Source organism: Chiloscyllium plagiosum, unplaced genomic scaffold (genome assembly GCF_037043375.1).
Source record: "Chiloscyllium plagiosum isolate Xiang-an unplaced genomic scaffold, Cpla_swu_hap1 HiC_scaffold_4, whole genome shotgun sequence".
Taxonomy (NCBI): Eukaryota; Metazoa; Chordata; class Chondrichthyes; order Orectolobiformes; family Hemiscylliidae; genus Chiloscyllium; species Chiloscyllium plagiosum.
In genome coordinates, this window is record NW_028270142.1 from 683793 (window position 1) to 704322 (window position 20530).

A 20530-nucleotide genomic window follows, 5' to 3' on the forward strand; every position below is an offset into this window, starting at 1 on the left:
GCAACTGCCTGTAGTAACCACAGACAAGAAGGAATCAGAAAAATGTATGTGTCATCATTGTCTGACAACCTGAAGGTGTGAATATTGGCTTGACTGACTACTTCTCACTATGCAAACCAGGAGCTTGAGTGGGTTAGTACGGGCATCAGGCAAAAAGTAGTCTGGTTGACTGGTGAAGTTGTGAAGAACTCTCACCTGCTGCTTGGCCATCAAAGGTGGACCATTATCAATGTTGGAAGGCAATTAGCAATTGTATGACTATATTTGCAATACTTCCACATATAAATATATACTTAGTAAAGAAGCTTGATTATATCCCAGGTTTATTTTATGCTGTTGGGTACCCAGAGTAGGGGCAGAACCTGGAAATTGAATTGCCCAGGTAAAAGAGAGGACATCTCCGAAGACTGTCACCAATAGTATTAGCAAAGAAAGTTAGCAGCCATTTTGTTACTCTGTTGTGTTATTACATCCCAGCACTTCACAAAGATAGAAAAGAAGCCGCTCAAAAGGATAAGCGTCTGTGTGAAAATTATTGAAAAGACTAAGCTTTCCTTAGTAGTTTTACGCACTTTATATTTTTTTCAAAGGCTTAGACCATGATGAACATATATTCTTTGATATTTAATAATAGTACATTTCTTGGTGATGGTGATAAAGTTAGCTTTGCTTATCATCCTTCTCCCTGTCATATTTTGGAAATAGTAGTCCTCTGATGAACCAATTTTGTTTGTAAGTAATGACTGGATCCTGATACCTTCTGAGCACCTTTCCTCAATAAGCTATTTTCAGAAAGACAAAATGTGTTTAAAGAAAGGAATATCCAAATCTCTTGCAGTACTTTCAATTGTCAGCATATATGTTTATTTGAGGGGCTCAAGTGGTGCTGTGGTAGTGTCCCCTTGATGCCTTGGTTCAAGTCCCACCTGCTCCAGAAGTGTGTAATAACACCTCTGACAAATTGATAAGAAAATATTTATACCTAGGCTTTGAAAGTGTAGCTTAACTGCTGAACATTGCAGATGTTACAGTCAAAGCTAGATTTACACTCAGGGACACATCAAGGTTCTAGGGCAACAACAGCAGAACCAAACAAATCAAATAAAGATTCCCAATCTTCAGAGGGTACCAAAGCTTTCATTGAATTACCCAACACTAGTAAGATGAAGGAAGAAGGAATTCCTGTTGGGGACTTGTTAGGTTTATAATGTTTACTCACTCTTTTATTTGAAGATAATTCAGGTTTAGTATTTTAGATTACTCTCAGAAATAAATTCTCACCTCGGTTGAGAGTACTTGTGGTAATAGAATACATATATGGCTAAGTAAGAAAGATAATGAAATGAAAATCTTTGTTTAAATTGTTTTCGTGATTGAGTTTATCCTCTACCTCTACATGCCCCCTTTCTCAGCTTCAGGAAGCAATGAAGCATCAGATTTGAGTGGGAGCAGCGGCCGAGTTGAGGTGAACCCGGGAGACTACAGCTAAGGTAAGAGTTTTTTTCAAAATTACTTACCTGTAGCGGGCATCGGTGTTTTGTTTTCTCTCTCCTTCACAGAAAGAGCGGGAGCAGCAGAGGAAGTGACGGCAAGCAGAGGGGCAGCCGAGACCCGGAAGCAGTTAGTGTAAGCTTAGCTGGGTTAGTTTTTTCCCCCTTTAAAAGCGTGAAGGAGAGGAGTGTAGGGAGGTGAGGAACATGGCATCAATTTCCAAGGAGTGTGCCTGTAAACAGGGAAGTGGCTTGAAGTGTGTATACTTCAATGCAAGAAGTATACGAAATAAGGTAGGTGAACTTGCAGCGTGGGTTGGTACCTGGGACTTCGATGTTGTGGCTATTACGGAGACATGGCTAGAACAGGGACAGGATTGGCTGTTGCAGGTTCCGGGATTTAAATGTTTTAGTAGGGTCAGAGGTGGGGGTAAAAGAGGGGGAGGTGTGGCATTGCTTGTCAAAGATAGTATTACAGCGGTGGAAAGGACGATGGATGAGGACTTGCCATCTGAGGTAGTTTGGGCTGAGGTTAGGAATAGGAAAGGTGAGGTCACCCTGTTAGGAGTCTTTTACAGGCCTCCTAATAGTCCTAGAATCATTGAAGAAAGGATTGGGAAGGTGATTCAGGAGATGAGTGACAGTAATAGGGTGGTTGTTATGGGGGACTTTAACTTTCCTGATATTGATTGGGAAAGCTATAGCTCAAGTTCGTTAGATGGGTCAGTGTTTGTTCAATGTGTGCAGGAGAGTTTCCTGACACAATATGTAGACAGGCCAACAAGAGGTGAGGCCATACTGGATTTGGTTCTGGGTAACGAACCAGGCCAGGTGTTAGAATTAGAGGTAGGTGAGCACTTTGGGGATAGTGACCATAATTCGGTGATTTTTACACTCGTGATGGAGAGGGATAAGTGTGTACTACAGGGCAAGAATTATAGCTGGGGTAAGGGAAATTATGATGCGGTGAGGCATGACTTAGGATGTGTGGCTTGGAAAAGTAGACTCCAAGGCAAGTAGACTCCAAGGTAAATGATATGTGGAACTTGTTCAAGGGGCAACTATTGAGTGTCCTTGATAATTATGTACCTGTCAGGCAGGAAGGAAAGGGTCGTGCGAGGGAGCCGTGGTTTAATAAGGAATTGGAATCCCTTGTTAAATGGAAGAGGGCGGCCTATCTCAAGATGAGACGTGAAGGTTCAATTGGGGCGATTGAGAGTTATAGGGTAGCCAGGAAGGACCTGAAGAGAGAGCTAAAAGCAGCAAGGAGGGGACATGAAAGGTCCTTAGTAGATAGGATTAGGGAAAACCCTAAGGCTTTCTATAGGTATGTTAGGAATAAAAGAATGACTAGGGTAGGAATAGGTCCAGTCAAGGATAGTAGGGGGAAGTTGCGTGTGGAGGCGGAAGAGATTGGGGAGACACTGAATGAATACTTTTCTTCAGTATTCACTCAGGAACAGGGCATTGTTGTCGATGAGAATACTGAGGCACAAATAAGTAGAATGGATGGCTTTGAGGTATGTAGAGAAGAGGTGTTGGAAATCCTGGAAAAGGTGAAAATAGATAAGTCCCCTGGGCCTGATGGCATTTATCCTAGGATTCTCTGGGAAGCAAGGGAGGAGATTGCAGAGCCATTGGCCTTGATTTTTATGTCCTCTTTGTCTACAGGAGTAGTCCCAGAAGACTGGAGGATAGCAAATGTGGTTCCCTTGTTCAAAAAGGGGAGTAGGGATAGCCCTAGTAACTATAGGCCGGTGAGTCTCACTTCTGTTGTGGGCAAAGTCTTAGAGAGAATTGTAAGGGATAGGATTTATGCACATCTAGATAGGAATAATGTGATCAAGGATAGTCAGCATGGTTTTGTGAAGGGCAAGTCGTGCCTCACAAACCTTATTGAATTCTTTGAAAAGGTGACGAAGGAGGTTGATGAGGGGAAAGCGGTAGATGTGGTATATATGGATTTTAGTAAGGCGTTTGATAAGGTTCCCCATGGTAGGCTACTGCACAAAATACGGAGATATGGCATTGAGGGTGAGTTGGAGGTTTGGATTAGGAATTGGCTGGATGGAAGAAGACAGAGGGTAGTAGTTGATGGCAAAGTTTCTTCATGGAGTGCCGTCACTAGCGGTGTTCCGCAAGGATCTGTTTTGGGACCATTGCTGTTTGTCATTTTTATAAATGACCTGGAAGAGGGGTTAGAAGGTTGGGTGAGCAAGTTTGCGGATGATACGAAAGTCGGAGGAGTTGTTGACAGTGAGGAAGCATGTGGCAGGTTACAGCAGGATATAGAGAAGCTGCAGAGCTGGGCAGAAAGGTGGCAGATGGAATTCAATGTAGCTAAGTGTGAGGTGATTCACTTTGGGAAGAATAACAAAAAGATGGGGTACTAGGCTAATGGTCGGATACTTGGTAGTGTGGATGAGCAGAGGGATCTTGGTGTCCATGTACACAGATCTCTGAAAGTTGCCACCCAGGTAAATAGTGCGGTGAGGAAGGCATATGGCGTACTGGCTTTTATTGGTAGAGGAATTGAGTTCCGGAGTCCTGAGGTCATGATGCAGTTGTATAAGACTCTGGTACGGCCGCATCTGGAATATTGTGTGCAGTTTTGGTCGCCATACTATAGGAAGGATGTGGAGGCATTGGAACGGGTGCAGAGGAGGTTTACCAGGATGTTGCCTGGTATGGAAGGAAAATCGTATGAGGAAAGACTGAGGCACTTGGGGCTGTTTTCACTAGAGAAAAGAAGGTTTAGGGGTGACTTGATTGAGGTGTACAAGATGATTAGGGGGTTAGATAGGGTCGACAGTATGAACCTTTTCCCGCGTATTGAGTCGGGTATTACAAGGGGGCATAGCTTTAAATTAAGGGGGGGTAGATATAGGACTGATGTTAGGGGTAGGTTCTTCACTCAGCGAGTCATTAGTTCATGGAATGCCCTGCCAGTAACAGTGGTGGACTCTCCCTCTTTATGGGCATTTAAGAGGGCATTGGATAGGTATATGGAGGATAGTGGGTTAGTGTAGTTTAGGTGGGCTTGGATCGGCGCAACATCGAGGGCCCAAGGGCCTGTACTGCGCTGTATTCTTCTATGTTCTATGTTCTATGTTCTAGAACAAGAAATATAATTGGAAACTTATCTAGGAAACAAAAGTGGTTACAATGTATATAGTAAGGTACTAATTTGGAATTTTTTTTCTTATGTAACATTCTTGTCTTCAAGTTATCTTTCTAATCACAGCAATTGTATAAATTTCCCATGGGGCTGAATGTTATGGGAGGATATGTTCCTTCCTCCCAGTTGGAAACACGTCAACTTTAGAACTGCAAAAATTATACACTGATGCTTTCAGAGTGAAGCCTCCACATCACAAGCACAAGGAGTCCCATAATCTGACTGGCCGGCAGTAGAGTAGGCCCAACATTGTCAGAACACAGACATGACGACAGCTGGTACTACAAAGAGTTCATCAGACCATAAGACACCTCATAACCCTTGATTCCCTTCCCGATTAAAAATCTGTCTATCCCAGCCTTGATTATACTCAATGACCCAGCCTCAACAACGCTCTGTGGTAAAGAATTCCACAGACTCACAACCCTCTGAGAGAAGAAATTCCTCTCCATCTCTTAAATGTGTGATTCTTTATTCTGAGATCAGGCCGTCTGGTCATAGACTCTCCCACAAAGGGAAACAACTAAGTGGAAAGGAATAATTGGGAATGTAGTTGTGAGAGACACCTTGGGGATAAGCTACCATAACATAATAGCGTATAGTACTCTTTATAAAATAATATAAAGATGAAGAGTAAGGTGGTTGATTCTGAGACTGGGGTCTTGAATCTTAATAAGGGACACTATGATGATAATAGGTGTAAGTTGGCTCTCATGCCTTGAGAAATATTACTGAATGGAATGATAGTGGACAGGCAATGGCAAAGATTCAAAGAGCAAATGGGTGAACTACAAAAATTGTTTATTCCTTTCTGGTGCAGAGAAGAGTAGACAACCCATGGCTTACAAGAGAAATTAGAGGTGACAAGAGCAAAACAATATACCTGAGGACTGAGAACAGTTTCGAATTCAGCAAACGAGAAACAAGGGTTTCATTAATAATGGAAAAATGAGAGTAAGCTTGCAGGACTGACAGTGAAAGTTTCTATTGGTATGTAAAGAGAAAAAGGTGGAGTTGTGGACAGTGAGGAGGGCTGTTGTCGGCTGCAGAGGGACTTAGATATGATGCAGAGCTGGGCTGAGGAGTGGCAGATGGAGTTCAACCCTGCCAAGTGTGAGGTTGTCCATTTTGGAAGAACAAATAAGAATGCGGAATACAGGGTTAATGGTCGGGTTCTTAGTCAGGTGGAGGAACAGAGGGATCTTGGGGTCTATGTACATAGATCTTTGAAGGTTGCCACTCAGGTGGATAGAGTTTGTAAGAAGGCCTATGGAGTATTATCGTTCATTAGCAGAGGGATTGAATTCAAGAGTCGTGAAGTGATGTTGCAGCTGTGCAGGACTTTGGTTAGGCCACAGTTGGAGTACTGTGTGCAGTTCTGGTCGCCTCACTTTAGGAAAGATGTGGAAGCTTTGGAGAGGGTGCAGAGAAGATTTACCAGGATGTTGCCTGGAATGGAGAGGAAGTCGTACGAGGATAGGTTGAGAGTTCTCGGCCTTTTCTCGTTGGAACGGCGAAGGATGAGGGGTGACTTGATAGAGGTTTATAAGATGATCAGAGGAATAGATAGAGTAGACAGTCAGAAACTTTTTCCCCGGGTACAACAGAGTGTTACAAGGGGACATAAATTTAAGGTGAAGGGTGGAAGGTATAGGGGAGATGTCAGGGGTGGGTTCTTTACCCAGAGAGTGGTGGGGGCATGGAATGCGCTGCCCGTGGGTGTGGTAGAGTCGGAATCATTGGCGACCTTTAAGCGGCATTTGGATAGGTACATGGATGGGTACTTAATCTAGGTTAGAAGTTCGGCACAACATCGTGGGCCGAAGGGCCTGTTCTGTGCTGTATTGTTCTATTAAAAAGATTTGTGTAAACTGATATAGATCCCCTACAGCCAAACAGGGGAGTATATAATAGGAATAAAGAAATTGCTGATTAATTAAATTCATATTTTGTTTCTGTCTTCTCAAAGGCGGACATGAATAGTGTACCAGAAATGATGGAAAATAGAGGGTTTACTGAGAGGGAGGAAATTAAACTGTATTAATAGAGAAATGCTGTTGGTGAACTGGAATTAAAGGCTCATAAATCCCCATGGCCTGATAACCTACATCACAAAATACTTAAGGGAGTAACCCTAGAAATAGTGGATAAATTAGTGGTGATCTTCAAAGATTCTTGAGATTCTGGAACAGTTCCTACAGATTGGAGGATAGCTAATGTAGGTAAAAACAATGACTGCAGATGCTGGAAACCAGATTCTGGATTAGTGGTGCTGGAAGAGCACAGCAGTTCAGGCAGCATCCAAGGAGTTTCGAAATCGACGTTTCGGGCAAAAGCCCTTCATCAGGAATGGGTAGCTAATGTAACCCCACTATTTTAAAAAAGAGGTTGGGAAAAAAATGGAATTATAGACCAGTGAGTCTGACATCAGTAATGGGAAGGGTGCTAGGGTCAATTATCAAGGATTTTATAACAGAGCACTTAGAAACCAGTGGTAGAATCCAACACAGTTAGCATGGACTTACAAAAGGGAAATCATGCTTGACAAATCTACAGGAATTCTTCAAGAATGTAACTAGTAGAGATGATGAGGGGGAGCCAATAGATGTCGTTCATTTGGACTTTAAGAAAGCTTTCAACAAAATCCCACATAAGAAATTAGCGAGTAAAATTACGGTAATGCATTGAGATGGATAGAAAATTGATTAACAGACGGGAAATAAAGAGTAGGAATGTCAGTCTTTTTGTGAATGGCAGGCAGTAACTAGTAGGCTAGTGAAGGGATTGGTACCAGGACCCCAGCTTGCCACGGTATATGTTAATGATTTAGATCAGAGAACTAAATGTAATATCTCAAAATTTGCAGATGAAAAGAACTGGATGGGAGAGTGACTCAATGTTGTAGTGTGATTTGGACAGGTTGAGTGAGTGGATAAATGCATGGCAGATACAGTATAATGCGGATAAATGTGAGGTTACCCACTCTGGTAGCAAATGTAGGAAGGTAGATTATTACTTGAGTGGCTGCAAATTGAGAGAGGGAATTCTTCAGGGATCCATGGGCTTGTACACCAAGTTGGCTTTTCCCCTGAGTACCCCCTCAGGACCCACCATTCATTGTGTATATACTTCCCTTGTTAGACCTCCAAAAATGCATCACCTAGCACCTTCTCTAGTGAGAGTATTGGTTTCCGGTTTTCTTGCCCCTTGAATATTTAGTAATTTTGGGATAAGTCCCAAAAAGGAAGAACATATATGCACTTTTGGTCAGAAATCCTAGTGAAGTGGAACAAGGATAGTGCTGAGGATAGTCCAGGTTCTAGAGCATTGGAGAGGCACAGATTAAGGAGCCTCAGATTAAGGAAGGGAGGCTCTCTGATATGTGTACCAGAGACTTTGTGACACAGAGCCCAAGGTCTTCCCCTTGTTCCCTGCTTTTAGCTCAGTTAGTGAAAGTGTAGGCTGGTCATTGTCCTCCTGCCTCTACACTCTCCCGCCCTCCCCACACCCACTCCATGTGCAATGTGTGATGGCAGAGGTAGAATGAAGTATCTAAAAGTGACTTTTGATTGGTAACTTGAGGAACTCAGTTTGCCTCAACGAAGGTTTGCTGTAGGTACCTCACTTACTTTCTAAAATATATGTGACAGAGCAGTAAGGCAGCAGGCTGCTCACTCACTTGGTTTTCCATGAGTTGTCCCTCTGCCTTCAAATGCATCAGCAAGAGGCATGAAATTCACCCTGACCAGTCCCTCAACATTGTAGCAAGTTTAAAGTAAAGTAGAGGTAGATGTGAGGCTAATTCAATGTCACATGGAGGCTTCAGGTTGTCTCAGTCTGCACTTGGGTCTCTAGAATCAGTGATGTCACTTCCCCTAAATGGTCACCAAATAAATTAAACAACACCAAACTATATAATTAGTGTCATATTGATTGGTGCAGCTAATCAAGCTTTTCTGACTGTTATTTAGCCTGGTATGCCTTCTTGAAAATAGAGCATATTCTGACTGGAATCATACTGAGGAAACAATTAACATTGTGGTTTGTCAGGTATTCATACACTCTATTGATGCCTGCAAGTCTGTATTTTTTCAATTGCTTTGAGGAGAGATTCTGCCGTTTCAGTAATTACCTCCCAAGATTAAGTGGTGTGGGTGCTCCAGTGTTAGGGAGTAGGCATCTGACTTGCCTAATTTCTCCTTTGGATCTTTCATATTTGAAAAACTATTAGTAGCAGTTGTGTTGCTGGAAACAAAACTAAAATGAACAATTAGCAAGGTTAGATCTCATGGAATACAGGGAGAACTAGCCATTTGGATACAGAACTGGCTCAAAGGTAGAAGACAGAGGGTGGTGGTTGAGGGTTGTTTTTCAGACTGGAGGCCTGTGACCAGTGGAGTGCCACAAGGATCGGTGCTGGGTCCTCTACTTTTTGTTATTTACATAAATGATTTGGATGCGAGCATAAGAGGTACAGTTAGTAAGTTTGCACATGACACCAAAATTGGAGGTGTAGTGGACAGCGAAGAGAGTTACCTCAGATTACAACAGGATCTGGACCAGATGGGCCAATGGGCTGAAAAGTGGAAATGGAGTTTAATTCAGATAAATGCGAGGTGCTGCATTTTGGGAAAGCAAATCTTAGCAGAACTTATACACTTAATGGTAAGGATTCTGGATCAGTGGTGCTGGAAGAGGACAGCAATTCAGGCAGCATCCGAGGACAGGCAAAATCGACGTTTCGGGCAAAAGCCCTTCATCAGGAATAAAGGCAGAGAGCCTGAAGCGTGGAGAGATAAGCTAGAGGAGGGTGGGGGTGGGAAGAGAGTAGCATAGAGTACAATAGGTCAGTGGGGAAGGAGATGAAGGTGATAGGTCAGGGAGGAGAGGGTGGAGTGGATAGGTGGAAAAGGAGCTGGGCAGGTCGGACAAGTCCGGACAAGTCAGGGGATCGAGTTGCTGGAGGTTAGAAACTAGGATGAGGTGGGGGAAGGGGAAATGAGGAAACTGTTGAAATCCACATTGATGCCCTGGGGTTGAAGTGTTCCGAGGCGGAAGATGAGGTGTTCTTCCTCCAGGCGTCTGGTGGTGAGGGAGCGGCGGTGGAGGAGGCCCAGCACCTCCATATCCTTGGCAGAGTGGGAGGGGGAGTTGAAATGTTGAGCCACGGGGCGATTTGGTTGATTGGTGCGGGTGTCTCGGAGATGTTCCCTAAAGCGCTCTGCTAGGAGGCGCCCAGTCTCCCCAATGTAGAGGAGACCGCATCGGGAGCAACGGATACAATAGATGATATTAGTGGATGTGCAGGTAAAACTTTGATGGATGTGGAAGGCTCCTTTAGGACCTTGGATGGAGGTGAGGGAGGAGGTGTGGGCACAGGTTTTACAGTTCCTGCGGTGGCAGGGGAAAGTGCCAGGATGGGAGGGTGGGTCGTAGGGGGGCGTGGACCTGACCAGGTAGTCACGGAGGGAACGGTCTTTGCGGAAGGTGGAGAGGGGTGGGGAGGGAAATATATCCATGGTGGTGGGGTCTGTTTGGACGTGGCGGAAATGTCGGCGGATGATTTGGTTTATGCGAAGGTTGATAGGGTGGAAGGTGAGCACCAGGGGCGTTCTGTCCTTGTTGCGGTTGGAGGGGTTGGGTCTGAGGGCGGAGGTGCGGGATGTGAATGAGATGCGTTGGAGGGCATCTTTAACCACGTGGGAAGGGAAATTGCGGTCTCTAAAGAAGGAGGCCATCTGGTGTGTTCTATGGTGGAACTGCTCCTCCTGGGAGCAGATACGGCGGAGGCGGAGGAATTGGGAATACGGGATGGCATTTTTGCAAGATGTAGGGTGGGAAGAGGTGTAATCCAGGTAGCTGTGGGAGTCGGTGGGTTTGTAGAAAATGTCAGTGTCAAGTCGGTCGTCACTGATGGAGATGGAAAGGTCCAGGAAGGGGAGGGAGGTGTCAGAGATGGTCCAGGTAAATTTAAGGACAGGGTGGAATGTGTTGGTGAAGTTGATGAATTGCTCAACCTCCTCGCGGGAGCACGAGGTGGCGCCAATGCAGTCATCAATGTAGCAGAGGAAGAGGTGGGGAGTGGTGCCGGTGTAATTACGGAAGATCAACTGCTCTACGTAGCCAACAAAGAGACAGGCATAGCTGGGGCCCATACGTGTGCCCATGGCTACCCCTTTGGTCTGGAGGAAGTGGGAGGATTCAAAGGAGAAATTGTTAAGGCCAAACGAATGAGAGTGTCGGTGGAGGGGTACTGTTGGGAACGTCTGGAGAGGAAAAAACGGAGGGCTTGGAGGCCCTGGTCATGGCGGATGGAGGTGTAGAGGGATTGGATATCCATGGTGAAGATGAGGCGTTGGGGGCCGGGGAAACGGAAGTCTTGGAGGAGGTGGAGGGCGTGGGTGGTGTCTCGAACGTATGTGGGGAGTTCCTGGACTAGGGGGGATAGGACAGTGTCGAGGTAGGTAGAGATGAGTTCAGTGGGGCAGGAGCATGCTGAGACAATGGGTTGGCCAGCGTGGTCAGGCTTGTGGATCTTGGGGAGGAAGAACGCCTCATCTTCCGCCTCGGAACACTTCAACCCCAGGGCATCAATGTGGATTTCAACAGTTTCCTCATTTCCCCTTCCCCCACCTCATCCTAGTTTCTAACCTCCAGCAACTCGATCCCCTGACCTGTCCGGACTTGTCCGACCTGCCCAGCTCCTTTTCCACCTATCCACTCCACCCTCTCCTCCCTGACCTATCACCTTCATCTCCTTCCCCACTGACCTATTGTACTCTATGCTACTCTCTCCCCACCCCCACCCTCCTCTAGCTTATCTCTCCACACTTCAGGCTCTCTGCCTTTATTCCTGATGAAGGGCTTTTGCCCGAAACGTCGATTTTGCCTGTCCTCGGATGCTGCCTGAATTGCTGTCCTCTTCCAGCACCACTGATCCAGAATCTGGTTTCCAGCATCTGCAGTCATTATTTTTACCTACTTAATGGTAAGGTCCTAGGGAGTGTTGCTGAACAAAGAGACCTTGAAGTGCAGGTTCATAGCTCCTTAAACGTGGAGTCACAGGTAGATACGATAGTGAAGAAGGTGTTTGGTATGCTTTCCTTTATCGGTCAGAGTATTGAGTACAGGAGTTGGGAGATCATGTTGCGGCTGTACAGGACATTGGTTAGGCCACTGTTGGAATATTGCATGCAATTCCGGTCTCCTGCCTATCGGAAAGATGTTGTGAAACTTGAAAGGGTTCAGAAAAGATTTACAAGGATGTTGTCAGGTTTGGAGGATCTGAGCTACAGGGAGACACTGAACAGGCTGGGGCTGTTTTCCCTGGAGCGTCAGAGGCTGAGGGGTGATCTTATAGAGGTTTACAAAATTATGAGGGGAATGGATAGGATAAATAGACAAAGTCTATTCCCTGGGGACGGGGAGTCCAGAACTAGAGGGCATAGGTTTAGGGTGAGAGGGGAAAGATATAAAAGAGACCTAAGGGGCAACTTTTTCGCACAGAGGGTGGTACATGTATGGAATTAGCTGCTAGAGGATGTGGTGGAGGCTGATACATTGCAACATTTAAGAGGCATTTGGATGGGTATATGAATAGGAAGGGTTTGGAGGGATATGGGCCGGGTGCTGGCAGGTGGGACAAGATTGGGTTGGGATACCTGGTCGGCATGGACGGGTTGGACTGAAGGATCTGTTTCCATGCTGTACATCTCTATGACTCTATGACTCTATGGTTCAAGATTATCTAAGCACTAGCAGAAATGAAAAATGTGGAAGAAAAGTTTTGCTTCCTCACTTTCCACAAGAGTCATACCAGAGGTTTGGAGGGAGATGAATGCAGTTCTTCTTTTCAAGAAGGGTAATAGGGAAATCCCTGACAATTACAGACCAGTCAGTCTTACATCTGTGGTCAGCAAGGTTTTGGAAAGAATTCTGAGGGATAGAGTTTATGACTATTTGGAAAAGCATAGTGTGATTAAAGGCAGTCAGCATGGCTTTGTGAGGGGCAGGTCATGCCTCACAAATCTTATTGATTTCTTTGAGGAGGTGACGAGACAGGTTGATTAAGGTCGAGCAGTGGATGTGGTGTATATGGACTTCAGCAAGGCATTTGATAAGGTTCTCCATGGTAGGCCCATTCACAAAGTCAGGAGGTATGGGATACAGGGAGATTTGGCTATCTGGATTCAAAATTGGTTGGCTGACAGAAGATAGGGAGTGGTTGTATATAGAAAGTATTCTGCCTGGAGGTCAGCAGTGAGTGGGGTCCTGCAGGGCTCTGTTCTTGGGCCTCTGCTCTTTCTAAATTTTATAAATGACATGGATGATGAGTTAAGGGGTGGGTTAGTAAATTTGCCGATGACACAAAGGTTGGGGGTGCCATTGATAGTATCGAGGCGATTGCAGGCTGCAGCGTGACATAGACAGGATGCAGAGCTGGGCTGAGAAATGGCAGATGGAGTTAAACCTGGATAAATGCAAAATGATGCATTTTGGAAGGTTGACTTGAATACTGAATATAGGGTTAAAGACAGGATTCTTGGCAGTGTGGAGGAACAGCGGGATCTTGCTGTTCAAGTACATACATACCTCAAAGTTGCCACCCAAGTGGATAGGGTTGTTATGAAAGCAAATGGCATTTTGGCTTTCATTAACAGGGGTATCGAGTTTAAGAGCAGTGAGGTTTTGCTGTAACTCTACAAGTCCCTGGTGAGACCACACTTGGAATATTGTGTCCCGTTCTGGTCGCCCTACTATAGGAAAGATACAGAGGCTTTGGAGAGGGTGTAAAGAAGGTTTACCAGGATGCTGCCTGGACTGGAGGGTTTGTCTTACGAAGAGAGGTTGACTGAGCTTGGACTTTTCTCTCTGGAAAGAAGGAGGAAGAGAGGAGACCTGATCGAGGTGTACAAGGTAATGAGAGGCATAGATAGAGTCAATAGCTAGAGACTTTTCCCCAGGGCAGGATTGACTGCCATGAAGGGTTATAGTTTTAAGGTGTTAGGAGGAAGGTAAAGAGGAGATGTCAAAGGTACGTTCTTTACGCAGAGAGTTGTGAATGCATGGAATGTGTTGCCAACTGTGTGGTGGAAGCAGAGTCATTGGGGACATTTAAGTGACTGCTGGACAGGCACATGAGGGGTGCGTACGTTAGGTTATTTTATTTTAGATTAGGAATAATCCTCGGTACAACATCGTGGGCCGTAGGGCCTTTTCTGTGCTGTACTTTTCTATTTCTATGTTCTAAAGAACCTTGAGCCTATAGCAGCATTGCTTTGTGTAACTACACCCCAAGGTACTGCAACAGTTCAAGAAGCCTGCTCACCATCACCTTTAGGGGACAGGCAATAAATACTGACCTATCCAGCTTTTCCCACATTTAGTAAAGAAACTTAAAACAAGGACAACACTTGGACACTTACAAAGGATAGAGGCCTATCAAGGTAGAAGATTTTTAGAAACTTTCGTAACAATATTCTATAGAAACCAGATAGGATGTTCCTCATTCAATTCACACATACATGAGCTAAATTTCATCACCAGAGTAAATTACACGTGTGTAGGAAATGTTTGTGTGTCCATGCTAAAAATATATTCAATATAGAACTTAAAACATGAAATCGACACCCAACAGGTATGTCACCAATTGTGAATGGCCTGAGAGCCTGTAGGACAGCTGCTACTTAAAGGCATCCTGTAGTTATGCATACATAAAAATTGGAGTAGAAGTAGACCATTCGACCCAATAAGATCATGGTTGACCTGTTTGCATTTCCGATTCCACATACCTACCTACCTACCCCCAATAACCTTGGAATCTCCCGCCAAACAAGAATCAATCCACTTTGGAGTTAAACATATTCAGTGACCTGCCTCAATCACCTTATACGGAGGCAGCATGTTCCAAAACCACACAATTCTCAGGGAGAAACAAACTCTGCTCCCCTCTCTCCTGAAAGGGTATCACAAATTTTAGTGATGCACCTTAACACATGGACTGCAGCAGTTCGAGAACACAGCTCACCACCATCTTCTGTAATAAATGCTGGCCCTTCATTCCTGATGAAGGGCTTTTGCCCGGAACGTCAATTTTCCTGCTCTCCATTGCTGCCTGACCTGTTGTGCTTTTCCAGCCCCACTCTAATCTAGACTCTGATCTCCAGCATCTGCAGTCCTCACTTTTGTCTAATAAATGCTGGCCCAGCCAATGATCCCGCATTCAATGATTTTTTTTTTAAATGGTGTGGATGTTTTACAGTCCAAAATGTGAGATGAGCATTTCCTTGACCTTGAGCATGCTGTGGGATCTTAGAAAAAGGTTGCAGACTGTAAAACTAAGGTGACTCGCTCTCTCACTTGTTGCAACACAAGTGGTAGGCACATCATGATGTGAGCAGCTGAGTCACTCCGCTGGAGCTCACAGGAAAAAAAGCTTGCATAAAATTCAACCTACTATTATTCTGCCAGAGTTCAAGTGATCATGGATTGGTAATTACAAAACTTTAATCTTCTTTTGAAATACAAACTCTATAATAATGAACAGAAGCCTGTGACAATTAATAGGTTTCAGCTGACATAACCACTGGGTGTTCCACTGTTTAACTCTGCTCCTCCTTTTAATCTGCTCATTGATGTTGCTCTTTCTCATCACCCAGTCATACATGATGTCACCGAATTCCTCCCAGCTGACCAATGCACTGCTACATATTTTCTCCAACATTATATTTTCAGCTAAGAGTGAAGAGCTCTACCCACCAGCAGCCTCCACTGAGCTTGCCAACAATAAAATGTTGAAGAAATTTGTTAAAGGGAGATCCTATCTGAGAAATTTAGTTGAGAATTTTGAAAAGGTGATAAAATATGTTGATAAGGGTAGTGCAGTTGATGTGGTTTATATGGATTTCTGTAAGGCCTTTGACAAGATCCCACATGGAAACATGGTGCAAAAGATAAGAGCCCATGGAATCTAAGACAAGTTGTCAAATTGGATTCAAATTTGACTTCCAAATAGAAAGGAAAGGGTAATGGTGGAGGAATGTTTTTGTTGTGGAAGCCTGTGACCATTATGTATCACAGGTATTATTGCTAGGACCCTTGCTGTTTGTTATGTATATTAATGACTTGAATGTGAATATAAACAGTATAATTTTAAGTTTGTAGATGAGACAAAAATTAGTGGTATTGTTGATAGTGAGGAGGATGGTCTTAGGCTACAATCTGATATTGATCAGCTGGTAAATTGGGCAGAGCAATGGCAATTGGACTTTAATTCCAGTAAGTGCAAGGTGATGCATTTAGAAATGTCCCACAAGGGAAGGAATGGTAGGTCCCTACTGCAAGTCCTCTTGCAAGGATGCCTATCTCGAAGAAGTTCTCCTCCTCTGTCTACAAGAATGTCAGTGAGTCTCTCTCTCACTGCAACCCCCAGGTCATCTCCTCTGCCCTGAAGCTCTTCAACCATGTCCTGAAACAAACTCACTACCACAGCCACATCTGCTTCCTCAGTGCTACGTCAATTTTCCTGCTCCTCAGATGATGCCTGATCTGCTGTGCTTTTCCAGCACCACTCTAATCTAGACTCTGATCTCCAGCATCTGCAGTCCTCACGTTTGCTTAATCTTCCTTCCCACCTATCCGCTCCACCCTTCTCTCTGAACTATTACCTTCACCCCCACCTCCATCCATCTATTGTATGCTTGGCTACTTTCTCCCGAGCCCCACCCCCCTCCCATTTATGTCTCCACCCCGGAGGCTCCCTGCCATCATTCCTGATGAATGGCTTTTGCCTGAACCATCGATTTTCCTGCTCCTCGGATGCTGCCTGACCTGCTGTGCTTTTCCAGCACCATTCTAATCTAGACTCAGATCCCTAGGGAGTACTGAGGCACAAAGGAATCTTGATGTACCAACACAAAGATCCCTGACTGGCAAAGTAGACAGTACAGTGAGGAACGCATAGAGATGTTTAACTTCATTAGCCAGGTCATAGAATAATGAAGCAGGGAAGTTTTGTTACAACTTTATAAAATATTGGTAGGGCCACAGATAGAGTACTGTGTGGGGCTCTGGTTGACACACTATTGGAAGGTCGTGATTACATTGGAGAGGATGTGGATGTTGCCTGGTATTAAAAGTCTCAGTTATGAAGAGAGAGACTAGATAGACTGGGTATGTTTCCCCTGGAGCAGAGGAGGCTGACAGGGATCTGATTGAGCGATGCAACATTATGAGATGCATAGGCAGAGCATAGTCATTTCTTCCATAGCGTGATAGTCCTGTTCTTGTGCAACCCTGTGCTATATAAGACTCACACAATAAAAATAACACTTAAAGTGTTGATGTTCTTATCACGCTATAGCCAATTTGCATATTAGAAGTTTACGCTTTAGAAACAACATCATATATTCATCAATTGCGTTAAAGCCAATTCTTATTGATGAAATTACAGCAGAATATCCTGTAGATCTTAAAAATCTCATCCCTATGGCAAACTTATGCCCAAAGGTAAGGAGTAAGTAATTTAGAGGAGATCTGAGAAAACTTTTTTTCACCCAGATGCTGGTAGATGTTTGAAACATGCTGCCTGAGAGGGTTGTGCAGGCAGCTACTCTCACAAGTAAGAAGCATCTGGTCGAGCATTTAAAATGCTAGGGCATAGCTGGCTGTGGACCAAGTGCAGGTAATTGGGATTAGTGTAGTTTGGAGTTTGTTGGTCAGCCTAGACGTGGTGGGCCGAAGGGTCGGTTTCTACGCTGCATAGCCCTATGAATTTCTTCAGGTTTTACAGACACTTTATAAAGTGTCCGATAACACTTTTATTTGATCACTTCATTAAAATGATTAGAATTCTGAAATCAACATGCGCAAGAATTTGAGGAATGTGAAAATCTGAAGGTCACCATTTAGGAAATAGGTAAAGTTGCTATTGTCCTAGAGCACCAAGGGGCTGCTCTCTCATGAGGGAGAGATGACTGGTGGTGATTTATCCTGAGGGTCACCATGCAAGGGGTGCAGTCAAAAAGGTGGATCGCCATGGTGACCTCAGGAGTTAGTTAATAGATAAAAATAGAAGGGTTGTGACTGAAAAGGAAAAGGTAATTGTGGGACTGTAATAAAACTGAAACAAAAAGACAGCCATTGCTACCACACATGCACATTTCTGTAGTGATGTCTGTTTGAAGTGAGTGAAAGTGAAATATAAATAATCAAGATGCGACTAGATTGGCAACTAGAAAAAGACAATTATGAATGCAGCTAGTTCAATCATAGTTCAAGGGAACTCAAAAAGGTGAATGAAAACTAGACCATCTTAAAGAGGCAAAATAGAAATTGCTGAAGAAACCCAGCAGGTAGAGTGATAACAGAGTGAATGTTTCAGGTCCAGAGATCCCTCTTCTGGGTGCCAGATGCTGCCAGACCTGCTTCAATTCTCCAGCAATTTCTGTGTTTTTTTTGGCTTTCCTGCATCCACAATTATAGAGTCACAAAGTCATACAGCATGGAAACAGACCCATCAGTCCAACTGGACCATGCCAACCATGTTCCTAGACTAAACTGGTCCCACTTGCCTGTATTTGACCCATAACCTTCCAACCTTTCCTATTCATGTACTTACTCAAATGTCTTTTAAACTTTGTAACAGTACCTGCATCCATCACTTCCTCGAGCAGTTTATTCCACACTTGAACCACTCTCTATGTAAAAAAGTTACCCCTCATGTCCTTTTATAAATTTTTCCCTCTCACCTTAAAAATATGCCCCCTGTTTTGAACTCCTCCATCCTAGGCAAAAGACCCTTGCTATTCTCCTCATGATTTTATAAACCTCTATAAGGTCACCCCTCAATCTTCTATGCTCCGGTGAAAACAGCCCCAGCCTATCCAACCTCTCCTTATAACTCAAACCCTCCAGTCCTGACAACATCCTGGTAAATCTTCCTGAACCGTCTCCTGTTTAATAATATCATTCCTATAGTAGGACAACCAGAACTGTCACAGTATTTCAGAAGAGGCCTCACCAACGTCCTGTACAACCTCAAGTTCTTTGTTTTAATGATCCTAATTAGGATTGGAAGTGTACAGAGATTGTGTGATGAGAAAGAGATGACTGGAACTAGAGGTAGAAATGCAATAACGAAGTGGCAATGTTGTTAGATTAATGATTCAGAGACGCAGCTTCACGATAATGTATGGGTTCAAATCCCACCATGACTGCCGAAGGAAATACATAATAAACCTGGGCTAAAAGCCTGCCTCAGTATTGAAACTATTGTCAGAAAAAGCTTTCTGCTTCACTAATGTCCTTTAGGGAAGGAAGTCTGCCATCCTTACTTGGTCTGGCCTACAAATACCTCCAGTTTGACAATCATATGTCAGACTCTTAACTGCCCTCTGAAATGGGTGGAACAAATGTTGTCTTTGCCACTGATGCTCACATCCCATGAAAGAAAATAATGAAAACAATTGAAGTTGCAGGGACAGGGTGGTTAAAAGGGCATTTGGCACTCTTGCTTTCATTGCTCAATCCTTTGAGCATAAGAGTTGGGACATTAGTAAGGTCTATTCCAGAATATTGTGTCCAGTTCTGGTTGCCCAGTTATACTAAAGATATTATTAAGCTGGAGACGGTTCAGAAGAGATTTACCAGGATATTGCCAGGTATGGAAGATTTGAATTATAAAGAAAGGCTGGATAGGCTGGGACTTTTTCACTGGAGCATAGGAGGTTGAGAGGAGATCTGATAGAAGTTTATAAAATGATAAGGGGTATAGATGGATTTAATGGTAATTGTCTTTTCCCTAGGGTGGGGGATTTCAAGAATAGGAGGCACATTTTTAAAGTGAGAGGAGGGAGATTTAAGAAAGACATGAAGGGCAACTTGTTTGCATAGGGCGCAGTTGTGTGTGGAATGAACTTCCAGAGAAAGTGGTGGATATGGGTACAATTACAACATTTAAAAGACATTTGGATAAGTACATGAAGGAAAGGTTTGGAGGGATATGGACCAAGAGCAGTGTTAAGACGGACCCGCGGGGTCCCGTCTTTGCGTGTTCTTTCGGAAGGAGAGACTTACACTGGCAACTATGGTTAGACGCAGACAGCCGTTTCTTCACAGAATCTTAACTGGTACAACGAATCTACAAGCATGCATTCGTTGGGGAAGGCGTTCTTCCTTCTCGTTCAAACTTGACACAATTATACTTCGCGCTGCCTGGAGTCCCCGGTCAGTTCGCCTTCCCCATTGGTCCATTCATCTGCGCGCGCTGGGGATCCATCCTCCTATTGGCCGCATCGAAGTGCCTGTCCAGCTCCTGCTGTGCTTGACAATGGCTCAGCCATCCCCGGGAGCGGTTCCGATCCCGTATTCAATAGTTCATTGTTTCAAGGAATTACTATGCGTCTGACAGGCTAGCCATTTTCAATAGTTTCAGTTTAACTAAATTGACAATTACACTTATCAACTTTAGACTTAAATAGAGCCATTCACACTTAACAGTTACAGGTTCCGATAGAGCAATTCACACTTGTCTAACAGTTACAGATTCCGATCGGTTTCTTTATTAATCCCGAGTTTCGATGGGGCAATTGATACTGGCTGGTATTTACAGGCTCCAAGATTTAATTAACATTATGCATATCCCTTACAAGCTCCAGCCAGGTAGTCATGCAGTCGCCAGCAGCAGCTCGCTTGGTTGTTGTTAACCATTTCAGGGCTGGAACTAGAAGTGTCTGTTGCAGAACTAGTGTCACCCTCCCTAGCCCTACATTAAACACCACAGTGAAATCACCCCAACATTCCCTCCCTTGGCCTCTACTGAGGCCACACCAACCCATGTAAACATTAACGAACGTAAGAGGTC

General features: G+C 44.2%; 1 protein-coding gene across 1 annotated transcript in view; it reads left to right on the forward strand.

Annotated features, from left to right (window-relative positions):
* The window catches only part of LOC122549465 (NSFL1 cofactor p47-like), a 234026-nt gene that overhangs the window by 137121 nt on the left and 76375 nt on the right, over nt 1–20530 (forward strand). The gene's annotated exons all lie outside the window — the stretch shown is intronic.